The sequence below is a fragment of the Ursus americanus genome, chromosome 34 (genome assembly GCF_024610735.1).
Source record: "Ursus americanus isolate L20-20 chromosome 34, mUrsAme1.1.p, whole genome shotgun sequence".
NCBI classification, from domain to species: Eukaryota; Metazoa; Chordata; class Mammalia; order Carnivora; family Ursidae; genus Ursus; species Ursus americanus.
The window spans coordinates 13,768,949-13,793,989 of record NC_142160.1 but is presented as its reverse complement, the minus strand read 5'-3'; the positions used below and the strand labels follow the sequence as shown (position 1 = coordinate 13,793,989).

At 43.8% G+C, this 25,041-nt stretch overlaps 1 protein-coding gene across 1 annotated transcript in view; it reads right to left on the bottom strand.

The window, feature by feature from the left end:
* Positions 1-25,041, bottom strand: part of TMC1 (transmembrane channel like 1) — a 362,945-nt gene that overhangs the window by 169,856 nt on the left and 168,048 nt on the right. Inside the window, exon 4 of the mRNA XM_087858826.1 lies at positions 5,258-5,508. The gene's annotated coding sequence lies outside the window, so the exon portion shown is untranslated. The remainder of the gene's footprint in view (positions 1-5,257; positions 5,509-25,041) is intronic.

The following is a 25,041-nucleotide window of genomic DNA, read 5'->3' as shown; positions in this document are numbered from 1 at the left end:
CCCTTCCTTCCTTCCATCCTTTCTCTCTCCCTCCCTCCCTCCCTCCCTCCCTCCCTCCCTCCCTCCCTCCCTCCGTCCCTCCCTCCCTCTTATCTCACAAACTGTAGTGACAGAGCAGGACCTCCTTGGAGGGCAGGAGAGGGAAAGGGACTAAGGAGTTATACCAAAACTCCTTTTAATAGGCACACAGGTAGAAAAAACTGGGAACGCTTATACCTCAATAATTTTAGGTTCATCATATTTGGAATTCACGGTGAACCCCTGCAATTCTTTTTTTTTTTTTTTTTTTAAGATTTTATTTATTTTTTTGACAGAGACAGAGACAGCCAGCGAGAGAGGGAACACAAGCAGGGGGAGTGGGAGAGGAAGAAGCAGGCTCATAGCAGAGGAGCCTGATGTGGGGCTCGATCCCACAACGCCCGGATCACGCCCTGAGCCAAAGGCAGACACTTAACCGCTGTGCCACCCAGGCGCCCCAAACCCTTGCAATTCTTGAACACGTAGCTACTTTAATTACCACAGCTATTTCATGCACTGTCTTTGTACATGCTTTTTGCTTTGCTGAAAATATTTCCCCCATCAGCTCATCTTACCTGCCCAGCTGGTGAACCCCTCCCTGTCAAGCCTATCGATCAGGAAATCTTCTGTACTGGCAGCCCCTACTCTCACCCCTGTAGAGTGCACCTCCATGCCCTCTAAACTACCACTCTGCCCTACACATTTCTGTTAGGGTTCTTGTCACAGGGAATAGTGATGCTTAATTTTTGTACCATATCTGTTGACTCTACTCAGTGAACTGAGGCTAGAATCCTACTCTGCATACCTACCTAGCACATAATAGACATCCCATAAGTTCTTGTTGACTGAATAAGTCAATGGATGAATAAAATGGGAAAAAATTCACTTGGCACTTATTGAGTTGAAACTCCCAATAGTACACCCTGTTGGATATTTTAAAGTTGGCTTTGAAAATATTGAACTAAGACTCAAGACTATTAGTCAGGATTCTCCACAGAAACACAACCAACAAGATATTCTAGAAAATATAAACTAAACTATACTGACAGGAAGCAGATCAGGGTTTGCCTGATAGAGAGAACTTTTGGGGGTAATAGAAATGTTCTGTATATTGATCATGGTAGTGGTTTCACAAAATATACATTTGTTAAAACTCATCGAAGTGTACCTTTTTTTATTTATTATATTTTAAAATTCCCTATGCTGTACCTTTTTTTTCTCTGTGACTTACTTATTTTGTAATTGGAAGCTTGTACCTTTTAAATAGATGGAGCTTATTATATGCAAATTATATCCCAATAAAGTTGATTTAAATTTATTGAAACCTAAAAAACAAAACAAAATAAAAAACCTAGTCATTTTATTTTAGCACCAGAGGCTGGAGTCGACTACTATGCTAACTCCTGGTGGTTTTTATTTAGAATTCACCCTAGGGCACTAATCTTCACAACATTAACAAATTTGTTTGACAAAGAACTTCAAATGTCTCCTTAGTGAAAATAATTCAATCCCAGAAAGCATAATCTCTATCACAGGCACTAAAAACATTTCAATGTCATATTTCATGAACTGATCAGAGTGTTTTACGTAACATAAATATATAAATTTTTGCAGAATACATGAATTTTTATTTTTAATCCAACTGTGGTAGCCAGCCTCAAGATGACCACCAATGATTCTGTCTCCTGGTATCCATACCCTTGTATGGTCCTCTCCCACATTTTACCAGGGTTGGTCAGTGTGACTAATGAAATATGCAGAAGTAATGGTCCTAAAATTAGATTATAAAAAGACCGAATATCCCATCTTGGTTGCTCTTTCTCCCTCTTCCTCCCTCCCTCTCAGATCACTAGCTCTGGGAGAAGCCAGTAGCCATGTCATGACACCAGTTGGCCTGCCTTTGGAGAAGCCCTGGTGGCAGGACTGAAATCTCTAGCTATCAGCCAGCAAGGAACAGTGAGGCCTTCCAATAACCACATGAAGGTGCTTGGAAGGTCATTAGGCCCCAGTCAATCTGTCAGGTGTAACAGCAGCCCCAATCAAGAGCTGACTACAATCTCATGAAAGATTGTTGTGGACTTACTTGTGTCTCCTCAAAATTCATATGTTGATGTCCTAATTCCCATTACCTCAAATGTGACTGTATTTGGAGAGGGCCTTCCAAGAGGCCCTTAAACTAAAATGAGGCCATTAGGGTGGGACCTAATCTAATCCCAGTGGTATCCTCATAAGAAGAGGTGATTTGCACTCAAAAAGAAACAGCAAGGTCGGTGTCCACAGAGGGGCAGCCACTGAAGTAGTAGGGGGATGGTGGTCATCCACAAGCCAAGCAGAAAGACCTCAGAGAAAACCAACCCTGCCAGCACCTTGATCTTAGGCTTTTAGCGCCCAGAACTGTGAGAAAATAAGCTTCTATTATTTGAGCTACTCAGTCTGTGGTACTTTGTTATGGCAGCTTTCGCAAATGCGTTCGGAGACCCCGAGCCAGAATCACCAAGTTAAGCTGCTCCTGGATTCCTGACCTACAAAAACTGTGAGATAATAAATGATTGCTTTAAGCTGCTAAATTTGGGGGTAATTTGTTATTCAGCAATAGATAAGCAATACATCACCTAATTACTTGAACTCCTCGTGATACGGTGACAAGTGATTTGCCTTTCTAAATCTGTGCTGTGATTAAATGCCATATTGTTTTTGGCATATATTACAAATCATTCTTTTGTTGTCTGAACTGTCCAGAAACTATTCATTTGTGCAGTCTGTTCTTTCCATCCACATTATTTAATTTTAAAGGGAAGAAAATAGTACATAAACAATGATTAAACTATACGTACTTTTAAAATAATCTATTTAACAAAATTTTCCCTCAATATTTGTTGCCTATTTTCTTTTTTTTAATTGAGCTATAACTGACATTTAACACTGTACATGTTTAAGGTGTACACGTATTGATTTGATACACTCATGTATTGCCATATGATTGTCACTGTCACTAAATATAGCTAACACCCCCATCATGTCACATAATTATCACTTCTTTTTTGTGATGAGAACATTTAAGATCTAGTCTCTTAACAACTTACAAATAGATAATACAGTTTGTTCACTATAATCACAAAGCTGTGTATTATATCCCCCACAATTTATCTTCAAAGTGCAAGTTCGTACCCTTTGACCAACATCTCCCCAATTTCCCCTGTCTTCAGCTCCTGGCAACCCCCATTCTACTCTCTGTTTCTGAGTCTTGCTTTTTTAGATTCCACACATAGTGATAACATATTTGTCTTCCCCTGTCTGACTTACCTTTTCAGATATTTAACACAGCCTGGGTAAACTCATCCCATTTCCCTCTTGAAAGGAATTTAGTTCTCAGAGATAAAGGAACTATCTCTACCCCATTGTATTACTACTCATCCTACATAACTTACTACAGGTTCTTTTAAACTGTTTTTCAGTTCTGATGAAGAATATTAAGCCAATACATTTCATCTATCCCCTGATTCATTTATTATCTATTCACTAGAGTGTTTTTTTATTTTCATTTTTTTTTTTAAGTAGGCTCCCCACAGGGCTTGAACTTAACTACCCTGAGATCAAGACCTGAGCTGGGATTAAGAGTTGGACGCCTAACCGACTAAGCCACCCAGGCGTTCCACTCGAGTGTCTATTTAATGCCTCGTGTGTGTCAGGCACTATTTAGGTATTGAGGATAGAGGAGCGAGCAAAACAGATGAAAACCCCTGCTCACAGAGCTTGTGGAAGCAGACAGAATAAACAAGAAAAATAAGTAAAATAGATAATACTGGATGTATGATAAACAGAAAAATTATACCATCAGTGCTTAGAAACATTTTAGGCCATCACCAACTCCCCTTAAATGTGGGTAAAAATGTGAGGATATTGGGCTGGTGAGTAAAGGAGTCTCTTATGTACAATCCCTTACTGATAATTTTTAGTAAATCTTCTAACCTTTCAGAGGTGTAGTAGTATATTCTTGTTTTAGTGTGGCTCATTTTTAAGCTAATTTTCATGGTTTATCTCAAAATGCCGTTCCTTTTTGTAGTTATGTTCAGGATTACAATGAAAGCTTAATCAGCAGAAGAATTGTAGATACTTGCAATGTCCTCATGTGTGAAAACTGGCATTAAATTAAAAGCATATTGGGCATTAATGTTTTCTCCTTGATAATGAGAGTATAATTACAGGAAACTTTATTGCCAAGTGATGATGGCCCTTCTGCCCATTATATCCCGGGAAGATAATTTTAAAATGAAACACGACATGGCCATGGTCAGAGAAGATGTTTTGTACTTAGCTGCAGAACACAGAAATATTTCTGACCTGGGGCGCCTGGGTGGTTCAGTTGGTTAAGCTGCTGACTCTTGATTTCGCTCAGGTCATGATCTCAGGGTGCAGGGATCAAGGCCTATGTCAGGCTCCATGCTCAGCGGAGAGTCTACTTGAGGATTCTGTCTCTCCCTCTGCCCCTCCCCCTGCTCCTGTGCTCTCTCTCTAAAACAAATAAACCTTAAAAAAAAAAAAATTTCTGACCTAACTTATCCATGAAAAATGCTACACATGTGTATGTGTGTGTGTGTGAGAGAGACAGACAGAGACAGAGACAGGGAGAATATTCTGGACATCATACATACGTGGTTATGGACGGAGAGAAGAGAACAGGCCAAAAGCCAAGAAAACAAGCAATAAAAAATCCTTAATGTGTGGTCAGGCATGAAGTCGTAGCTTGGGCCTTCAGTGACCACAGAAATGAGTTAACAAGCCAATAAAGTGGGTGTCCGTTTTAGAGGTTCAGAGGCCAAAACCCTTAAAACAAAGTGATTTACATGGCCAAGTTCCCCTGAGTCAGGATTGTACTCTTGTCCCCCAAGATGCCTTAAACATTGAGCAGAGCCATCTGTACAATTAAAGGAATGATCTCCACAAAGTTATTAAGACCGCCTCCATACACAGTACTATAAATGCCATTGAATAAAATAAAGTGGAAATGATCAACAGTGGGTGGCAATCTATCTTTCCTCCCACCACCTCCCAAAATGACAAGCCTTAGACTAAATAGTAGATGCTCTTTATTTTTGTTATGAGTCAGCAGGTTTGGCAATTTCTCTATCGTCAGAAATATTCATTGGGGGAGAAAGTAAATTTCTATCTAAAGATATGAATGTTTTCCCAAAGAACAACGTTCACATCAGAACAAGACAACATTAGTCACGAAACATACCAACAAAGTGCTGTCAGTGTTCCACGGTTTCTGGACTGGTGGTGTGCTTGCAGGTAGGAATTCAGTACCAGCAAGATCACAGCAAATCATTATCTGATATGATTCCGGGTTCGTCCTAAGTCCACCACTTATTGGCTGAGTGACCTTGAGTTGAGTGATTTGACTTTCTCAACCCTCAGTTTCTTCATTTGTAATAATGTCACCGAGGAGGAAAAATAACATTCCCTGTCTTCTGGTTCTCGCTCAGATCCCTGTAAAAAAAGACAAATGAGTAGGAGAAAAACAAACAGAAGTTTATTCACATGTGTGCCTCACGATGCAGGAGAGATCCCCAGGGGAAAATGAGTCACTCTCTGCAGGTGCTCCGAACTCTGACTTCAATACCATCTTCAGCTCCAGATGAAAGAAAGGTGTGCAGAGACAGGTTACAGGGAAGTTATTAGGAAATGCATGATAAACACAGATAAAGCTATTAGGCGGGTTTAAACCTGGGGCCTTCCCCATTGATAAGATTCCTTCCTGACTGAGTTATCCTCCTCTTCCTGATACCCAGAGGAAAACACTCTTATAAATGGAGACTTTCTTTATAAATGTAAATTTCTTTTACAAAAGGGTAACTTCTACTCTGCCTTCAGAGCTCCTCCTGCCTCAGTCTGCTGCTTCTCAAATAATCAGCTCAAAATAATACCTGTGCCCAGGAGGCATAGTTTGGGGTGGCCTATTCCTCTACCCTTCAAAAGTGCCTGCATCCTGGGGTTGCCAAGAGGATTAAAAGGGCTAATACAAGTAAGGAATTCACAGAGTGCAGTCAGAATGTGGAAAGTACCCAATAAAAGTTAGCTGTTACTATTTCCGAGCAATGTTTTTCAATGTGCGGTCCTTGGTCCGGCAGCGGCAACATCAACTGGGAACTTGTCAGAAATTGGAAATGTTCAGGCCTTATCCCAGACCAGCTGAATCAGAAACTCTGGGGCAGGATCCAACACTCTGTTTTTAGAAACTCTATGGGTGATTTGGTACACACTGCAGTTCGAGAACCACACTTATTGAATATAGGGTAAGACAAAATATATGTTCTGATACAATTATTACTAAGAACTTCTGGGTTTTTGTGAATATTTAAGTGCAGAAGAGTACTTTATTTCATTTTTTTTCCTAAATAACAGGAAGAAGAACTCCAGCAATGGCTTGAGAACAGTAGGATTTCTGTAGGATAGCTCTCACCCTCTTATTTTTGATTTTGATAGGTAGAATAGGTCACACTGGGGCACCTGGGTGGCTCAGTCGTTAAGTGTCTGCCTTTGGCTCAGGGCCTAATTCCAGGGTCCTGGGATCGAGCCCCACATCGGGATCCCTGCTCCACTGGGAGCCTGCTTCTTCCTCTCCCACTCCCCCTGCTTGTGTTCCCTCTCTTGCAGGCTGCTCCTCTCTGTCAAATAAATTAAAAAAAAAAAAAAAAAAAAAAAAAAGAATAGGTCACACCACACAACTCTGCTCCAGGAGATCTATTACTAAAGTGTCTATTTTGTAAAGCCCAAAATACAATGGAAAAGCTCATTTAAAAGAGGGAGAGCTTACAGTGTTGGTCATCAAGGGATCGTATGTTGGAACACAGCCTACTGTCATTAGTCTTAACTGTTTCCGTAAATGATATTATACGACTATAAGATTGGAGCATAGGCTTGTGCTGAGTCAGTGACAGAGCCACGTGCTGGGGTGTAAAACAGGGTTTCTAAGTCTGTATGTCCTGTCGCTTGAATAGAGTCAGAAAGGTGTAGACACAGTTAAAGGTAAAATCGCTATTTAGAACTAAGTGTACCAAACTGTAGATTTTTGCCATTTCATCCTGCACGCTACCATTCAGATTTCCTTAAAGTGCACATTTAATCTGTCATGGTACAGCTTAAAAGACTTAAATGGCTCCCTTAAACCTGGCGCGTGATAGCCTTTATAATCTGGTGTCTGCTGACCTGAGGCATGAACCGCAATCCTGTGGTTAACGGCTCCTCGGTGGAGCCTTCCTTGGCAGCCCACCCTCCAACAGCAGGAAGTCAGCCGCTCCTAACTCTGAGCTTCCCAAGCATGGTGTGCAAACCTCTGGAAGTCATTTCTACATCACGTTAATAATTGTTTGAATGTCTGGATCTCCACAAGACTTTTTACTTCACTTTTACCGACAGCGAGAAGCACATTTTCATTTTTGTTTTTCCAGCAGTTGGCATAAAGCCCACAGCACCAAAGAGACACTTAGTAAATTAAGACTTCCCATGGGTCTAAAATGCGAGATCTGTGCGTGAGCCAGAGATCAGCCCAGGAAAACCCAGCAATCACCCAAAACTTCTCTCCCCCATGCAGAAGGACCCAATCTTTGAATTTCGAGAAAAAGCTCTACCACTTCCAAGATTCCAGTGTCATGCTTATCTGGCAGATGTGATCTCCAAGACAGAACATCCTATTTGTCACCACTGTCTTCTGACAGACACAAAAACGCATTTCATTAAGACAGTCTGACCCCAAGGCCGCCCAGGTGGCTCAGTCTGTTAAGCGTCCTACTCTGGGTTTTGGCTCAGGTCAGGATCTTGGGGTCATGGAGCCTGCTTAAGATTCTCTCCTTCTCTCTCTGTCTGCCTCTTCCCCCCTTCCAAAAATAAAAAATATATATATTCTGACCCCAAAGTTACTAAATTAGTTGATATTAGATTGAAACTCCAATTTTTATCCCAGGCTCTAAGTAATGAGCTTTATAGCTTCAAGATTTAAGCTGTGTGCAAAATCAGCAGGGTGTAGCAGTTTAAAACAGCTGACCCTACATCTGTTGGCCAATGGACTGATCCTCCTGGCTCCAGAATTGTGGTAATTATTTTCTTTACCCCAACTCCCCACTCTCCATCTGACTTCCCTCACAGCCCTGCTACTGTTTCACAAGTTCTCAGATGGGCATTTTAGAAGACTTTCCCTTCTCAGCTTGGCTTTGCTCTGTACCCCTGGTATTTTATTATTGCTAATTCATTCAGCCTGAAGCATTTGGCCCGGGGTGGCTGGAACACTCAGTACCTTCCCTGGACCACTCCATGCTTGGGAGTCACAACACCTTGAATTAATTGCGAATTGTTTGAGAATATCCTATTTGTTTGGTGGCTCACGATCATTTTGTGTCTACAGCCATGTCCCTTAGGTCAAAAGACACATTTCCAGTGTTTAAGTGAATGGGAATAATGGATAGATCTGTATGGAATGACAATAGCACCCGTCCCCCTTCCCTACCCCCATCAAATACCCAGCTCCTCACTGGACGCCTTGAATACAATACACACATTGGAAATAACCAATAAATGGTAGTTATTATTGCTTTGGATTTGGGAGGCTTTATTAATTTCGTGGGGCTACCATAACAAGTATCAAAAATTGGCTTAAAATAACAAATATTTGGGGCGCCTAGGTGGCTCAGATGGTTAAGTGTCTGCCTTCGGCTCAGGTCATGATCTCTGGGTCCTGGGATCGAGCCAAGCCTTGGGCTCCCTGCTCAGTGGGGAATCTGCTTCTCCCTCTCCCTCTGTTCTTCCCCACCCTCCTACCCACCCCTGCCCCCACTAGTGCTCACTTGAGCACTCTCTCTCTCTTTCTCCTTCTCTGTCTCTCTCAAATGAATAAATAAAATCTTGAAAAAATAATAACATATTTATCACCTCACAGTGCTAGAGGCTAAAGTCCAGTATTAAGGTGCTGTCAGGATCACGCTTTTGAGTAAGAGATGGGGGGCTAGGTAGTGAGAGATAGATAGGGGGTTCTGTGATCAGGCTCACAGAAATCCCAAAAATGTGGAGGTGTAGGGAAACAGAGATAAGGGGATAAATCAGACCACCCTACCTTAGGTGTGTGGGGTGGGTCGTGGGGGTGGGTGTCTTTATGATAGTTACCTGTGACCAACAAAGAATAACCAGACCCTAAAAAGGAAGTAAGCCATTGAAGGTGGTATCAATAGAGATGTTAAAAGGTTTTAAGTTCCCTGGTTAGCTTTCTATAAAAGACCAACCCTAAAGATCCTTGTTGGCAACCCTGTCAGGACCCCTCTCACTCTTGACAGCTTTCTCTGTATCTTCACTTAATAAACTTCTATCGTTTTACTCACTCTACTTTGTCTGCGGGATTCATTCTTTGACTCCGTGAGACAAGAACCTAGCTCTCCTGCTTCACTTTCTCTGATGGCTCTAGGGAAGGATGTTTCCTTGTTTCTTCTAGCTCCTAGTGGTTGCTGGCAATCCTTGGTTCCTTCCTTGGCTTCTAGATGAACCGTTCCAGTCACATGACTGCCTTCCAGGATGTCTTCATATAACCCTCCCTCTGTGCATGTCTGTCACTGTGTCCAAATGTCCCCTTTCTTTAAGGACTCCAGTCATATTGGATTAGGACCAATGACCTTATTTTAACTTTATTCCCTCTACAAAGACTGCATTTCCAAATAAGGTCACATTCTGAGGGTTAGAACTTCAACACACCTTTTGGGGAAGACACAATTCAATTGAGAGCAGAAGAGAAGGGTAGCGGAACATGTAAACCCAAAACACAACTACAAGAGTCGCGGACGTGCCACTCCACACTACGCCACTTTGATGGACTGACTATTTTGAGCTGTAGGCACTTGAAAAACAGCAAATGCAGGAAGAGGCTTTCTCTGAACTCCCCTCATCTGCCTAAACACAGATCCTCCAAAAGGAAATCAATTGTCATAAATCCCCTTCCTGAGAGGTTTATTAACCAGGAAAGAAAGATTCTTGTCACAGAAGAGGAGACTAGAAGTTGACACCACATCCAGACAAGCTTTGTCACAAACTGCCACACCTCCCACTTGTCCTTCCTAAGGACCCATTCATCTTTCCTAAAATCATTTACCCTCTCTAAAGAGGCCTTATCCTGTCTCTTTTCCCTACTAAGATGCTATTTCAGTTTGAATTCTAAGCCACCTCGGGGGGTTACTCATTATTCCAGTGTCTCTCCCATGTATACATGAGGTATATGTGTTAATAAACTTCTGTTGGCTTTCCTCTTGCTAATCTTTTATTACAGAGTCTTAGCTAGAACTCACAGGGTAGGGGGGAAATTATTTTTTTTCTCCTCTACAAAGGCATAGTAACCCTGCCCAAAGTGGTAAAAATATGGAATGGTATTTTGTTTTTCTAATAATTGACACAATTTTGTTTCATTGGCCCCCCTTTTCTTGCTGGGGAGTGGGATTCCCTAACTATATTTCATTCTAGTATTAAAATTGTTCAATCCCCTTTGGTTATTAAACCAGTCTGACACGTTACCACCTCAGTCTCCGTGTGTCCCCCACGCGCCTCCGCTTAGGCTCGGGAGAAGGTGGTAAACCAGCTCTCCTGGAAAGAGAAAATCAAAAGGCCCCAGTTTGTAGCATTTGCTGGTGTGCACTGCACACTGAGTGCTATCTTGAATACTCCCACTAGGGCTGACTCAAGCTACCCATGAACAACTGGCAAAATTCCCAAACATTTAAACTTCATCTCATGAGCAGATATGAATATTTTCCAGTATTCACTGAAGCGTGGTCTCTTTTCTCACGACTGCTTTCTCCCTTTCTCCTCTCCCCATTCTTCAACCTGTGCCCACCCCCCCCCCGAAACTTCAGACAATAGAGGACGGAGGGGGCAACATGGACATTTGAGAAGCTGCAAGCTGCTGACAGCAATCTGACACCCCTTTCTGGGAGGTGTTGCTTCTCCACCGCCGGCATGGCTGGGCCATCAGTCCTCTTGCGTGGCAGGCATCCACACAGGTGGGCCATCAGTCGCTTTGCGTGGCAAGTGGATGTGCCTGTGCTGGATCATCGGAGAATCCTGAGGGGCCTTTTACTGCACTGTCTCTGATTGGAAAATCCAGCTTTAAGTTGGCCCCCTTATATCCATCCCCCCAGATCTTTCCTTTGGAATCTCAATTTACAGACTTTCTTTCTTTCTTTTTTTTAGATTTGTTTATTTATTTTAGAGAGAGAGAAAGAGAGGGAGAAAGAGCATGAGTGGGGGAGGGGCAGAGGAGAGGGAGACAAGCAGACTCCCCACTGAGCAGAGCTCAACCCCAAGACCCTGAGATCACAACCTGAGCCAAACACTCAGCCAACTGAACCATTCAGGCACCCCTAATCTACAGACTTCCCCAAACTGAGATCCATGTACCCACCAGTCAGCTTTTTTGGGAGATATCTGTGAGAAAACTTTTACCCCATCTACTTTCTTTGGCATTCACCTAATGGAGGAAAATCCCATTATCTTTGCAAATAAAACGGTGGGAAACACAGGTGTCCTCTGCTATTCCTTCTCCTACTTAGGCCATGTCTTTCCTGCCCCTTTCTCCTTGCCCAAATAGTGTCCCTCACTCTGCTGGTCCATTAGTAAGCAACTTTATATAGGAGATCATTGTCAGCACCTAAGCAAGCAGAGGGAAGGAAACATAGGGCTCTGGAATGCCCAAGTGTACAGGACAAGGAGAGGAACAAGTCCAAGTACTTCCCCCCATGTGAAGAAAGTAGGGAGGAATAGTTTCCACACTGTGAATTCTGCTCTCCCTCCAAAGACCTCATCTTCTGCTCTCCCAGAACCCCTTCAATATGGTTCATTGATGAAGACTGTGAAACCAGTTTGGCCTTCCGAACAATAGGAAAGCCAGGATTCATCTCATGGCCTAAAACCAGGCCGTTGGCCTTGGAGAGTTCAGTGAGTCTATTATCAGAGCTCTGTGTCCACCATATTTGCTACACTTCTCAGCAACCTTTGGGAGGCAGACGAAGATCTTAGTAATAATAGATAACGGAGAACAATCAACACCTCACAATGCTCCATTACATTATTCTTCTCGTATCTGAGGGAAAAAAAAAAAAAAGAAAGAAAGAAACAAATTTGTTTTTCATCAAAACTGACCGCAGTCGAATCTGTCTTCCAAGTTGGAAGAACAAAGAGAGGAAATAATTTATGTCACTGGGAAAATAAATCTCTCTGTGGCCCCCTTTCAATCGCAGAGATTGGTGGATGAGGAGACAGAGACAGGGACCAATGCTAGATGGTTTCTCAGAGCAAGACCACACTCACCCGTCTTTGGAAAAGAGGATGATCCCCAGAGCAGAGACCGAAGATAGGAGTCGACTTCCATTTCCAAGGGGGAGATGTAGACGTCAGACAGCACACAGAAAGATAATAAGAAAGCAACACGGCCGGGCCTGAGGATTATTTTGTTTTGTTTTGTTTCCATTTTCCATTTAAGATGTTTGCTCTGCTGGGATACAAAGCCCATCTGTGCTCTCTAACCCACAGTCAAGACTGTTACCCATAAATGCCCCATGAGGGTGGTTTTTTTTTTTTTTTCATGTCATTCCAAGAAAGGGGGATGAGCATGGCATGTGGTTCAGCATGGAGTAGAGAAAAGGGACCTTGCACGAGAAATGAGAGGCTAGGAGCATGGAGTGGGTTCTCACCGTAGCATGAAGGAGGAGCCAGCCCTGCACTAACATTCACCCCAGGAAAAGCGTAGAAATCCCAGAGAATTCAGAAAACAGAGGGTCTGCACTGACATCCCGGTTTCACTATTCATACTGTTGTGATCATCATTAATCCCCATTAAGGGAGCCAAACAGAACCCACCCAACACAGATCCCAATCACACCATTAGGCTCTCTGCCCCTAATAACTGCTAACTTGGATTTATCCGCAGGTCCTCATGGGGAGAAGCTTGGAAAAGGTGGCCATTTATGCAGTGGCTGTGCAAGGCGACTCCCAGTCTTTAATCTTAATCTGCTGGAGGGTGAACAGCAGATGCCTTCACGGAGGCCCTCCCTTTCCAGAAACTGACATCTGCCACAGAGCACGGGGACTCCACAGAGTTGAGCCCATCTGAGCCGATGTGCACTATTGTGAGGCAGGCGGGCCCCGTGCCCCGCTGACCCGCTTGGCAAGGACACTTTGCCTGCCCCACGTGAAGGGCACCGTGTCGTCCTTTCTTCTCTGTGCAGGAAGAAAACTTGGTGGCCAGGATGCTGGCCCGTTACAGAACCTTTCTCCAAAGAGGCAGCGCACGAGAGTCTTTCCTTATAAACTTGTCTGATCAGGAATCCCGCATCTTGTCATCTGAGAAGGCTCCCACATGGCAGTTTTGTGAGTCCTGTAGCCAAGGCTCTGTAACAGGAGCAGCTAAGCCGACTGTGTGGCAGTTTGTGAAATTCGAGACCACAAATATTTACCAGGGTTGCTGGTGGCCGGTGCGTCTTCCACACTCTCAAAATGAAGCAGGAATGTGATCTTTTCAAGCCATGTGCTTACCAGCCACAGGACAGTCAGCTGCCTCACACACTGCTCTCCAGAGACTCTGTGGTTTTTCCTTTGTTCTTTTTTCCCCCTCATATTTCGACTGTCATTTCTCCCTAGTTAGTAATGTATTTTCTTCAAGGTGGAAGGAAAGCCCTTTACATTTGAATTCCACAAAAGAGACCTACTGGCATCCAACTCTTAGCTACTTTAAGCTTCCCCAAAACATCTTTGTTAAATGTGTATTATCCTGAGTTTCCCTGAGGAGACAGTGTAAACAATTCCTTATTGGGTGGGCTTCTGTATAGATTTCCCACTATGTGCTTCTGACTAACTTTCTTCCTAGAAGAGTCCCTGCTGCTTGTCAGAAGTTGTGATACTCGGTACTTTGAATACAGTAGTCATTTCTTATGAGGGCTGGTCACTGTGTGAACTTGGATGAGTAACCCGGTTTCCATGGCTCAGTTTTCTCTTTCTCAAAATTAGATTGTTGCATGATCTGCTTCTGCTAGGGAGCCAGCTCCACCGTGAATCACCACGGCATACAAACAAGGATAATTGAGCACGCCACACCTCCAGCACCGATCCTCAGGATAATTGGCACATCATGACGACAAAGTGATTGGAAAATGAAGGGAAAGGAACGGAATGAGAACGAGAGAAGGAAGGAAAGGTAATAGGATTAGTTAGACATGAGGGAAGCACTGGGCTCCCATTGAATTTGTCATTCCCCTTTTCCCCTGGCAAGGAAATCTCCAAAAATAGGCACCCCCAATTTTGGGGGGAGGTACACTGATAGGCTGAGGTTACATGAACAGTCTTTATATTTATTAGCAATAGGTTTCTTTTGCCCACCCTTTTTAACCCCAATATCTCATATGGAAAAGCTACTCAGTAGCAACCCTGATAAATATTTATAGAGCAAATATTTAAAGCTAATGTGGAAACCATTCGATAAAAGCTGATAAGGAAATGGAGATCAGGTGATGAATACTTGAATTCAAGAATCAGTATCATTAAAGTGGAACGGTCGGATATGATGTAGCTCGTGGAGTGATGCAAGGAGACAGACACAACATCATATTCTTGCAAAAATCTGGACCTGGACTGGATTAAGCCTTTAGAGCTTACTTCCGGTTGATAAAGCAAATGGCAACTGGAGGAACAAGTGAAACACCAGCTCCAGGAAACAGACAAATCCAGGATGTAGTACATTCTACAGCTCAACTCACTAGTATCTTTAACAAGTCAATGAAAAGGAGAAAAAGAGAGAGAAACACAGAAAGAGAGAGAAAGAGAGATCGGAGATTACTACTTTGGATCTTGATTGAATCCCAATTCAAACAAATAAATTATACGAAGACAACTGGACAGATTGGAAAGTGTACTGTGTGTTAAATGACTCCAAGGACTTGTCGTTTAGTCATGGATAATAGTAGTACCTACAGATACGTAAGAAAATCTCATTTTTAGAGATGCATATCAAAGTAGAATGATGTGATATTTGGGATTTGCTTAAAATACTTAACACACACACATCAAGGGAAGGGGAATCAAATAATGATTTTGTGTGGCAAAATTTTTATTATCATGGGGTCTTGGTGATAAATATAAGGATGATATGTGCATCGGGGTACATTTTGTTGTTTTCCATGCTTTAGGTTTGAAACAGTTACCATTCTCTTGAAAAGTAAATACCTTGAAGGATGTTCTAACCAGGAAGGGGCATGGGGAGCTTTTTGAGGGGCTAAAAATGCTCTCTATCTGATGTGGGTGGTAGTTACATCGATGTACACATTGGCAAAACGCATCAAACTCTACACTTAAGATTTGACCTTTTTGTTGCATTGTTATATTGCATTAAAATAAACTAGCCTCCATCTTTAGCAGGCAAAATTAAATTAATAATAAATACCTACATGAATAATTAAATGCAACACACATCTGCTCCACTGCTCCTATGAGATGCCTCCACTTCAGAGATTCCTGAGAATTCCAGCATCCATTGCGAAAAAGCACTGACACTCAGTCACTGGGAACACTACTTCTATGTTTTAGAGACTAGAAAAACTATTACCCAGTTTCTGGGATGATGGGACTTGAAAAAGAGGCAATTACAAGCATTGGCCTTGAGTCTCAGACCCTTAAAAGAAGAAATGGAAGAAAAACGGATGTGCTTTTAGGCAAAGGGATAGAGAGAGGCCTAGAGGAGGGCTTAAAGGGAGAGCAACCTTAACACCAAGTCAACACAGCCTGGGTGGCTCAGTCAGTTGAGGGTCTGACTCTTATTTTGGCTCAGGTCATGATCTTAGGGTCCTGGGATTGAGCCCTGTGTCGGGGTCTGTGCTCAACAGGGACTCTGCTCATCTCTGTCTCCCTCTGCCCCTCCCCTGCTCATGCTCTCTCTCTCTTTCAAATAAATAAATAAATCTTTAAAAAAGAAGATAAAGCCAACATTATAGATGGTGACATGGAAAAAAATAGGGGTTTTGACCACATTGGACCACTGGATCAACCCTCACTTGACGGCCATTCTAATGCTGGACTTTCTAGTTTATAAGAAATAAATTCCCTTATGAGTTAAGCCTGTTCAAATCAAAACGCCTTTCACTGATACAGTGATTCTGTTCTGTACTATGTGAGCCCCAACAATGGTCATATCTGAGTGGAAGAAGAGAGGGCACCAGACTCTTGAGCAAACAATATGCAGTCTGGGCAGGGGTCTATGAAGTAGCCAGATACAAAAGCTCTAAGAGGGACATCATATCCAGGAAGTGACTGGCCAGGATCAAACTATTTGGTTTCATGTCCTTCACTAAGTCTAATGGTAGTGGCAAGAATAATTGAAGTAGGGGCACCTGGGTGGCTCAGTTGGTTAAGCACCCGGTTCTTGATCTCAGCTCAGGTCTTGAGCTCAGGGTCCTGGGATCAAGCTCAGGGTCAGCCTCCACGCTCAGTGGGGAGTCAGCTTGAGATTCTCTCTCTATCTCCCCCCTCTACTTCCTCATTGTAAGAGAAATTAGAAACAAAGAAAAATCATAAGAACAGTCTCAGACCCCCACATGCCACATTGCACAGCCCGAGTTACTGCCCTAATCAGTTAGTGACACCTTGCCCCTTTCGGAGGAAGGGCCCCAAAGGTGGAACAAGGAAGGGAGAGAGTAACTGATACCCAAGCCTGACACTGCAGGGCTTACAAGACAGATGGCTAGAGATGAGCAATATCCTCACTGACTGGCCAGTTCCAAAATGCAAATCAGTCTGAGAAGTCCAGCTATATGCCTGTTCCTGTTTTTCTCTGATTCTGGCTTTGGGTGGAGACCTCTAACTTCCTTATTTCCATGTGAGTCCTTTCAATAAACCCCCCTCAATTCTGATGCTGCTCTTCTTGAAAAGTCAACACTATTTTCAATAAATATCCAATTTTCTCCGACTAGATCTCTCAAAGAGTGAGAGTCTGTCTTCCCTCTAATGAAATTTACTCTTATTTTTTAAGTGTAAGAAATGAGTCTTTTCTCCCAGGGCAACAGTGTTTAAGCAACGCTGAGCCTCGTCTGAGATCATAGCTGTTGTATCGCTTGCTTCCACCAGATGGCGCAGTTGCCGGTTCACACAGTCCTGCAAAACTTCATCTCCTCGCTGAATAAACAGCTTCATAAAACTCACCGCTTCTCCCCCTTCCTGAGAAATCGCCACTGCTTAAAACAGCTACCGTCTCCGTGACTGACATGCTGGACACTCATCAAGTGTCTCCGAAGTTTTTCCTAAGATATTGAGCCAAGCCCTCGGGTAGCAAGGGTGTTGTCTGAGAGTGTCATGGGAGAGATGACCGTTTAGCAAATAATCACACACATAAACACACATAAAAGCCAACTCTGATTTATGCTACAGGAGAAACAAAGGTACCTGGTTGTTAATACCACACAGGACCAAGCTGGGGAGGGGAAGAGGGGGGAATCCAAAGGAGGAAAAGGAGCTAAATTATGGAAGGGGAAGAGGAAGCATTCTTCAGAACAGAGAGCAGATAAGAAGGCAGGGAGGCTGGAAGGATTATGGCACTTTGGAAAGACCAAGAGAAGAGAAGCCAGAGCTTTCAAACTGTGGATAAGAGCAAAAGAAAGGAAGAGAATTGAATGATCCTGTTGGTAAATCCTTGGCTTCAATAAGCATTTATACAATGACCCTCAAATGTATATCTCTAATCACCTTCATTCTGAGTTCCAAATACATGTCCCTACTCGACATATCCACTTAGTTCTTTCAAAGGCACACTCAGATACACATGCAGCATTGAATTCATGATCTTCTTTGGTCTGATCACCCGTTCCCTGAATGCCAGTGAACAGGACTAGCCCATACGTTCCACTGCAAAATTCAAAAAAGAGAAGAGTTCCCGAATCCTCCTTTACGCCTACCTGCATAAACAATCTAACACCAAATCCTGTTAATTTTATCTGCCAAATTTGACAGCTTTTCTCCAGATCAGGGATTCTCCAAGTGTGGCCTCCAAACTAGCAACATTCCCCGATCTGGGGAAATTGTCAGAAATGCAAATTCGCAGGCCCCACCGCAGTCCGACTGAATCCAGGGGCCCAGAAATCTGCATGTTAACAAGCCCTGGGGGGGGGGGGGATGGGAAGTCCAGCACCCTTGAAGAATCACTGCCCTAGACCCAGAGGCCTCTGCCTCTGCCGAGAATTTGTTCCATCATTTCTGATCTGGGTTGCTGTGGCACTTCTCCAATTCTTCTTCCCCGCAAGCCTCCTTTCAGGATGAATCTCAACCCTGGCAAATACTGTAATCTACGGACGACCGCAGACTCTCTAGGGGCGGGGCCAGGTAATTGTTTGAAAGCCTCGCTTTGAAGGCCAAGACTAAGAACCAGTACTCCACTCCCTTTCCTTCCTCCCTGCAGCCAGACGGATCTTTTCAAATGCAAATCTGGTCCTGCAATTACCTAAACCTTAGCCAGGGTCCAGCCCACGGTCCTGCCACCTAAGAGGCAGGCTAACTGGCCCCAGCCCCTTAAGCCTCGCTCACTCCCCCGCCGGGTTCTAGCACTCTGGCTGTCCGTCTTCAGTCCCCGGCAGCCTCATGCTTTCCCCTGCCTTACATTCGTACCTACGGCTTGCCCTCCTGCAGGAAGTTGCTCTGTGTTACCCCTTTGCCCGGTCACCTTCCTCGTAATCATTCTGTAATGTGAGCTCCATCTTCCCTTCCCCAGGGAAGTCGTCTTTCTTATGGAAAGAGCGGGGTGGAGGGGATACTGATTGCTTTCTTTCCAGAAAGTCCTGATCTAGGAGCTTATGGCTCCTGAATTTATTTACCTTTAATTTTATACTTATTTGTGATTATTTTATTCCTGTTTTCCTTCCTCCCTGGATTGTAAACTGCACAAGTTGGACACATGGGATGCACTAACAAATATTTACTGAATGATCGAACAACTGAATAATCTTTGAGGTGGGCACTAATGAATGTTCCCGTTAATAGAAGGGGAAACTGAGGTTAAGCATCTTGCTGGGATCACACAGCAAGTAAAAGGCAGGGCTGAGTTTTGAATCCAGGTCAGGGATTTTCTAAGGTCTCAACCTCCAAGCTGTGCAGGGGGAGAGATTTCCAGAGCCTGATCCGGAGCCTGAGTTTTCTCGCTCAGGATTAAGCTTTGTTTGGTCCTTGTGAGAACTGGGCTCAGCTTGAAGGCCACACAGTTATTTCCTTTCCATTGAAATTGCAATCTGCTCCAAGGAAATGAAGCTTATGGCTCTCAGGGTATAAAGGGCAAATGTGTGGGAGAAGCCAGAGATCAAACTGTCAAGTACACTTGTTATAGAATTTTTCATGAGCTGAATTTAAATGCTATCAGTGGGGCAACTCCCGCTTGGATTCAAAAGAGTGAGAACAAAGGATGAGGAGAAAGGCAGCTGCCAGTGCATAATCAGAAGCCAGATGGAATGGTCCAGGCCTTCGGACCTGGAGTAGATGCAGCCAAGGGCTAGGACAGAGGTCATAAGAGAAGGCAGAGCAGCAGAAGCTAAGAAGCTGCTTCTCCCTCCGCACGAACGCAGGGGGAATCATCCGATGCCCTGTAGTTGATCAGTGGGTCCCCTCCAGTTCCACCAGCTGCCCTTCCTCTTCCTGCGCCAGGGTGAGTCGAAACCCCAGGAGGTCACTTTGTCTCTTTCTCATTTTCCTCCCAGGCAAAATTAGGAAGTTCATCTTAGATGACCTTGAAAGACGCTCTCAATTCTAAAATTCTGTGGTTGTCTGAACGATGCTGTTAGGATTGACTCGGGAAAGACAGGAACACACGTGGATATTGGTAGTAATTCTCAACATCGGAAAGATCGTGATCCTTTTATGCGACTCCTCCACCCCTACCTCATCTTATTCCTGAAGAAAGTGCTTCAGGTCAGGTCCAGACAGCTTAGAAGTCCAAATGGAACTATGAAGTTCAAAGCAAAATGAATCCAAAGCATAGTCAATGCCACTAATACACTAACTCCCCAAACTGAGGTAAACTAAACTATTATTACAGAAACAAATATCTAATGGAGAATTTTGGTAGCCTCATTTTTTTAATAATTTAATTTGTTTGCATGAAAATGAGTGATGTCTAATCTTAGACAATTAAATCAGAATAAACCCAGACTGCAGTTCACATTCATGTATTGATCAAGACATTTTTATAAGGTTGATATTGGCACTAGGAGTGAGTAGCTATGAAGCAGGACCAGCTGAAAAACTGGAATAAATTCGGCTCTGATGTGCCCGGGCTCATGCTCATTCCCCAGACTGCACCTGAGGAAATCTTGCTATCTCTTCAGCCCTGTCACCGACCTAGGAAGTAGCTTTACAACATGACCCCCAGATTCTGTGACCTCCCTTCTGTTGAAACATGGTCTGTGTTCCTTCCCCTATAAATCTGGGCTCTAGAACTTCTCAATGAATGGACTATGAAGTGATACTGTGCCAGTTGCCAGACTCAGGCTCGAAGAAACTGGCAGCGTTGACTCTGCCTTGGAACCCAGCCACCATGTTGTGAGGAAGCCAAACAGCCGCATGTAGAGGCCATGTGTAGGTGGTCCAGCTGACAGTCACAGCTGAGGTCACAGTCTACAGCCAGCACCAACTGCCAGACTTGGGAGTGATCAAGCTTTCAGAGGATCCTGGCCCCCACTCTTCACGCTGCCCCAGGTGACGCCACATGGTGTAGAGATGAGCTGTTCCCATCCAGCCCCATCCAGATTTCAGCTTCAGAAGCAAATTAAATGACTTTTGTCCTTAGCCCCTAAGTTTGGGGTGGTGCGTTAGGCAGCGATAGGTGACAAGAACAGAAGCCTTCCTTGAATCCTCACACCAGCGGCACACCACCACTGCCATCAGTGTGAGAGTCGTGAGCACGTTCACAATTATTCCCCCTCTCTCCTTCTGGGTACAAGGTGGAAATGCACGTCCCACCTGCTTTGAATTTAGGCATGGCCTATGGGCTACATCATGGCCAACGGAATCTGATTGGAAAAGATATGTGCCGATTCTGGGCAGAAGCTTTAAAATCTACTGTGTGACCCACCAAGTTCCCTTCCCTGTCACAGACATGGTGGAAGACCGCTTGGAAACGAATCTCCCCTCAGCCAGACTCCCTGATGGGACCAGGATGAGCAGGGCTGCATGGCCAACTCATGTTGGACATAGCGCACGAGGGAAAAATTAATTAGTTGTTGGGTGAAGCCACTGGGATTTTTTAACGTTATTTGTCACCACAGCATCCGACCAGGTTTCTCAATGGCAGCACTGCTGACACTGGGGGCTAGATAATTCTTTGTGGGGGCATGATGTCCTGTGTGTTGTAGGGTGTCCAGCAGCATCCCTGGTCTCCATTCACCAGATGCCAGTAACACCACCACTCCCATTTGAGGCAACCAAAAACGTCTCCAAACTTTGTCCAAATTTCCTTAGAGGGCCCCAGTTGAGAACTGCTGGCCTAGACTACTCCATGTGTTGCAACCATCACCATTCAGGGTAAACTGCCTCCTCCTCGTTCTTTGGAGTCTTTCATAGACACTTCTCTATGATACTCTTATCATTCACCACAACGACTTACAGTAGTTCCTTGGACTTGGTCGCCCTGAAGACTGTAAGGGCAAATGGAAAAGTAGGGAAGTGCTACCTACAGCTTGAGTTTTCTGTTAGTGATGTGCCAAGTGAAGGGGTTGGAATTCAGTCTCACCAGCAAGTTGACCCAGTTTAGGACCACCACAAATGGTTGTGCAGTACACAGACTGCACAACAGTACCTAACCATGGGGATAAGTGGTGAATGAGAACCATCCCACTGTGCTCACTATGTTACCTTCACACAGAAGGAGGGAGTTCTTCCCATTCATTTGTCTGAAGAAGAGCCTTTAAACCAAAACAAAACAACCACAACAACTAACTTCACACCAAAGTCAGTCAGTATCTGCCCTGACCCAGGCTGTGGGGAAATCTGGGATAAAACCACATCAAACATCACTGGAAAATCAAAGCTCTCCCACCTGCTGTTGACACAGGGGTTCTCTTTTCCTGAATCATGGAAAGAGATGGAAAGCTAGTTCAAGCCACTGGACAAGAGTAAAAGAAACTCAAGTTAAGACTGTCTAGTATGAAAAGAAACACAGTGAAAAATTAAGTCTCCTTCTTACTCCTGATCCCTGATATTCCTTCCCCAGGGCCAGCTACTGTCACTAGTTTCTTCTGTGGCCTTCCAGAGAAATACTAGGCATATACAGTGATATGTATATACAGCACTCCTTCTCTTTTTATTTATTCATTTTTTAAGAGGGGTGGGGGAGGGGTGGGGGGAGAGAGTGAATCTTAATCAGGCTCCAAGCCCAGGGCAGAGCCCAATGCCAGGCTCCATCTCACGACCCCGAGATCATGACCTGAGCCGAAACCAAGAGTCAGACGCTTAACTGACTGAGCCACCCAGGTGCCCCACAACTCCCTCTTTTTTTAAAACACAAGTGTTAGTATACCAATGTTTGCACATTGTTTTACATCTTCTTTCTGAGCTTAAACATACATCTTAGGCAGCGTGCCTTAGCATTACATGTCTCACTATTTTAAAGGTGCACATTTAATTTTGTGGATAGACATACTTTATATAATCTGTTCCTTATTGAATGGCATTTCATTTGTCCCTAAGCCTTTGCTATTACATCACTGCTTAGAGACTTTTTTTTTTTTAAGATTTTATTTATTTGACAGAGAGAGACAGCCAGCGAGAGAGGGAACACAAGCAGGGAGAGTGGGAGAGGAAGAAGTAGGCTCCCAGCGGAGGAGCCTGATGTGGGGCTCCATCCCAGAACACCAGGACCATGCCTTGAGCCGAGGGCAGACGCTTAACGACCGAGCCGCCCAGGCGCCCCTGCTTAGAGACTTTTAAAAAAGAATAAAAATTATTTAAAACTGCCTACTTTGTATCAGGCTAACTTTGCCAGGATTCCCTGATCAAACTGGCTTCTCCATTAAATAACCCCAAATCCCTAAGGCCAGATAGGCAGGCCTGTGGAACTCTCTAATCTATGTAAATGAAGCACCAATTAGAACCGTTTATTAAAGTTTCCATACAAAACGCCAGCTAGACTGTATATATTAGTGCATGTCGAAATCAGCCCTTGTGTAAATTGTTTCCAAAAGCACACAGCCAGTAAGAATCACTGCCTTCGCTGTTTATGAAATTTCCCTCTGGTTCTGCTCAAGCGGCTCTTCTTGATGTCGTAAATTAGGTCCCAAAGTCAAACAGTTCAGGGTGGTGCCGTGGAAGTCCAACATCAATACAGGCAAGCCTCAGGGTACGCCACGACTCCTCCCCACTGTCCACCTGTGCCCCAACCGCCCCATCCCTACACAACACACGTCACAACGCTTGATGGCTTCATTGTACCAAACTGAGTCCCCCATCAAATCACCACTGCGTCCCAGCCCAACAGCAGAACAGTCTGACCCAGTAACTCCCCCACTGACATCTTTCCATGCCTTATTCACTCCACCCTTCTCAATTTCAGTCGGACCTAATCCAGAGAAATTCTTTGTTGAGAAGACATCCATGCGGTCTTTATCGTCATGCACGCTCTCTGCCTTAGGAAAATACAGCTAATCCCCACCATCACTTTTTCCTTCCTTTTTCGTCTTGCATTGTCTTCTCCTTTCCTCTTGTGCTCCCTCTCCCCGTTCTGTCAATTAAGAAATAGCCTTAATCATGATCAAGAGGCATTGGGGAAATCCCCGTGACACTTTCCTATCAAAGAAAAGGAAAAGCATATTTTTCCTAAGAAGACATACAGATGCCAATAGACACATGAAAAGATGCTCAGCATCACTCATCATCAGGGAAATGCAAGTCAAAATCACAATGAGATGTCACCTCGCACCTGTCCAAAAGGCTAGCATCAAAAAAGAAAGAAAGAAAGAAAGAAAGAAAGAAAGAAAGAAAGAAAGAAAGAAAGAAAGAAAGAAAAAGAAATGGTGAGGATGTGGAGGAAGAAGAACCCTTATGCATCGATTGGTGGGAATGGAAATTGGTGCAGCTGCTGTGGAAAACAGTATGGAGGTTCCTCAAAAAATTAACAGTTGAAATTCTCCAAAGTCCCTTTTAAAAAATATTACTCACCTCTAGATAAACCTGTCTTCCTTGGGGAACAATATTAATGATAATCTATTACTTATTACCAATGCTCCACAACAGCACTGTTTTGTCATTTCTCACCATAATTTAGCGACATTATGCTTTCTTCAGGCAGCCTCTTTGGCTTGAAATGACCTGACCACAATTGTAGCCTTTGAAAAACCGCTTTATCTTTCAAACCCTTGCAAAGTGAATTGTTGCTTCCCCAGTCCCCCCACATCAAATTTTTTTTTTAAGATTTTATTTTTTATTTGTCAGAGAGAGAGTGAGAGTGAGCACAAGCAGGGGGAGAAGCGGGTTCCCTGCTGAGCAAGGAGCCTGATGCAGGGCTTGATCCCTGGACCCTGGGAACATGACCTGAGCCAAAGGCAGCCGCTTAACTGAGACACCCAGGTGTTCGCATCAAGTTGTCTTTATTGCTACTTCACACCCATTTTGTTTTGTCTTGCATTATTTGAATTTGTGTCTTCTCCTTAAGCCTTCCTTGAAAGACTTGTTAACACTTGTAAACCTCCCTGCCAGGAGCACATCAGTCTGGCACATGGGAAATGTACAGGAAAGGGGCCCTGAAATGAGAAAGGCTTCTGTGGGTTGGGTTAGGAGCCGAAAGACCATTCTGCAAAGTGATCTCCCCGCCAAAATGCATTGTTTTTTGAACAATTGACTTACTGGTTTATTTATAACCTACTTTATTCTATAATAATTTCAGGCAGCTATTCAGACTTCTGTAATTTTTTTAAATAATGGCATATTTTCTATAAACAAAAGTCAGGATCGAAGATCTATATCAAGGAGAAGGGAAGAACCCAG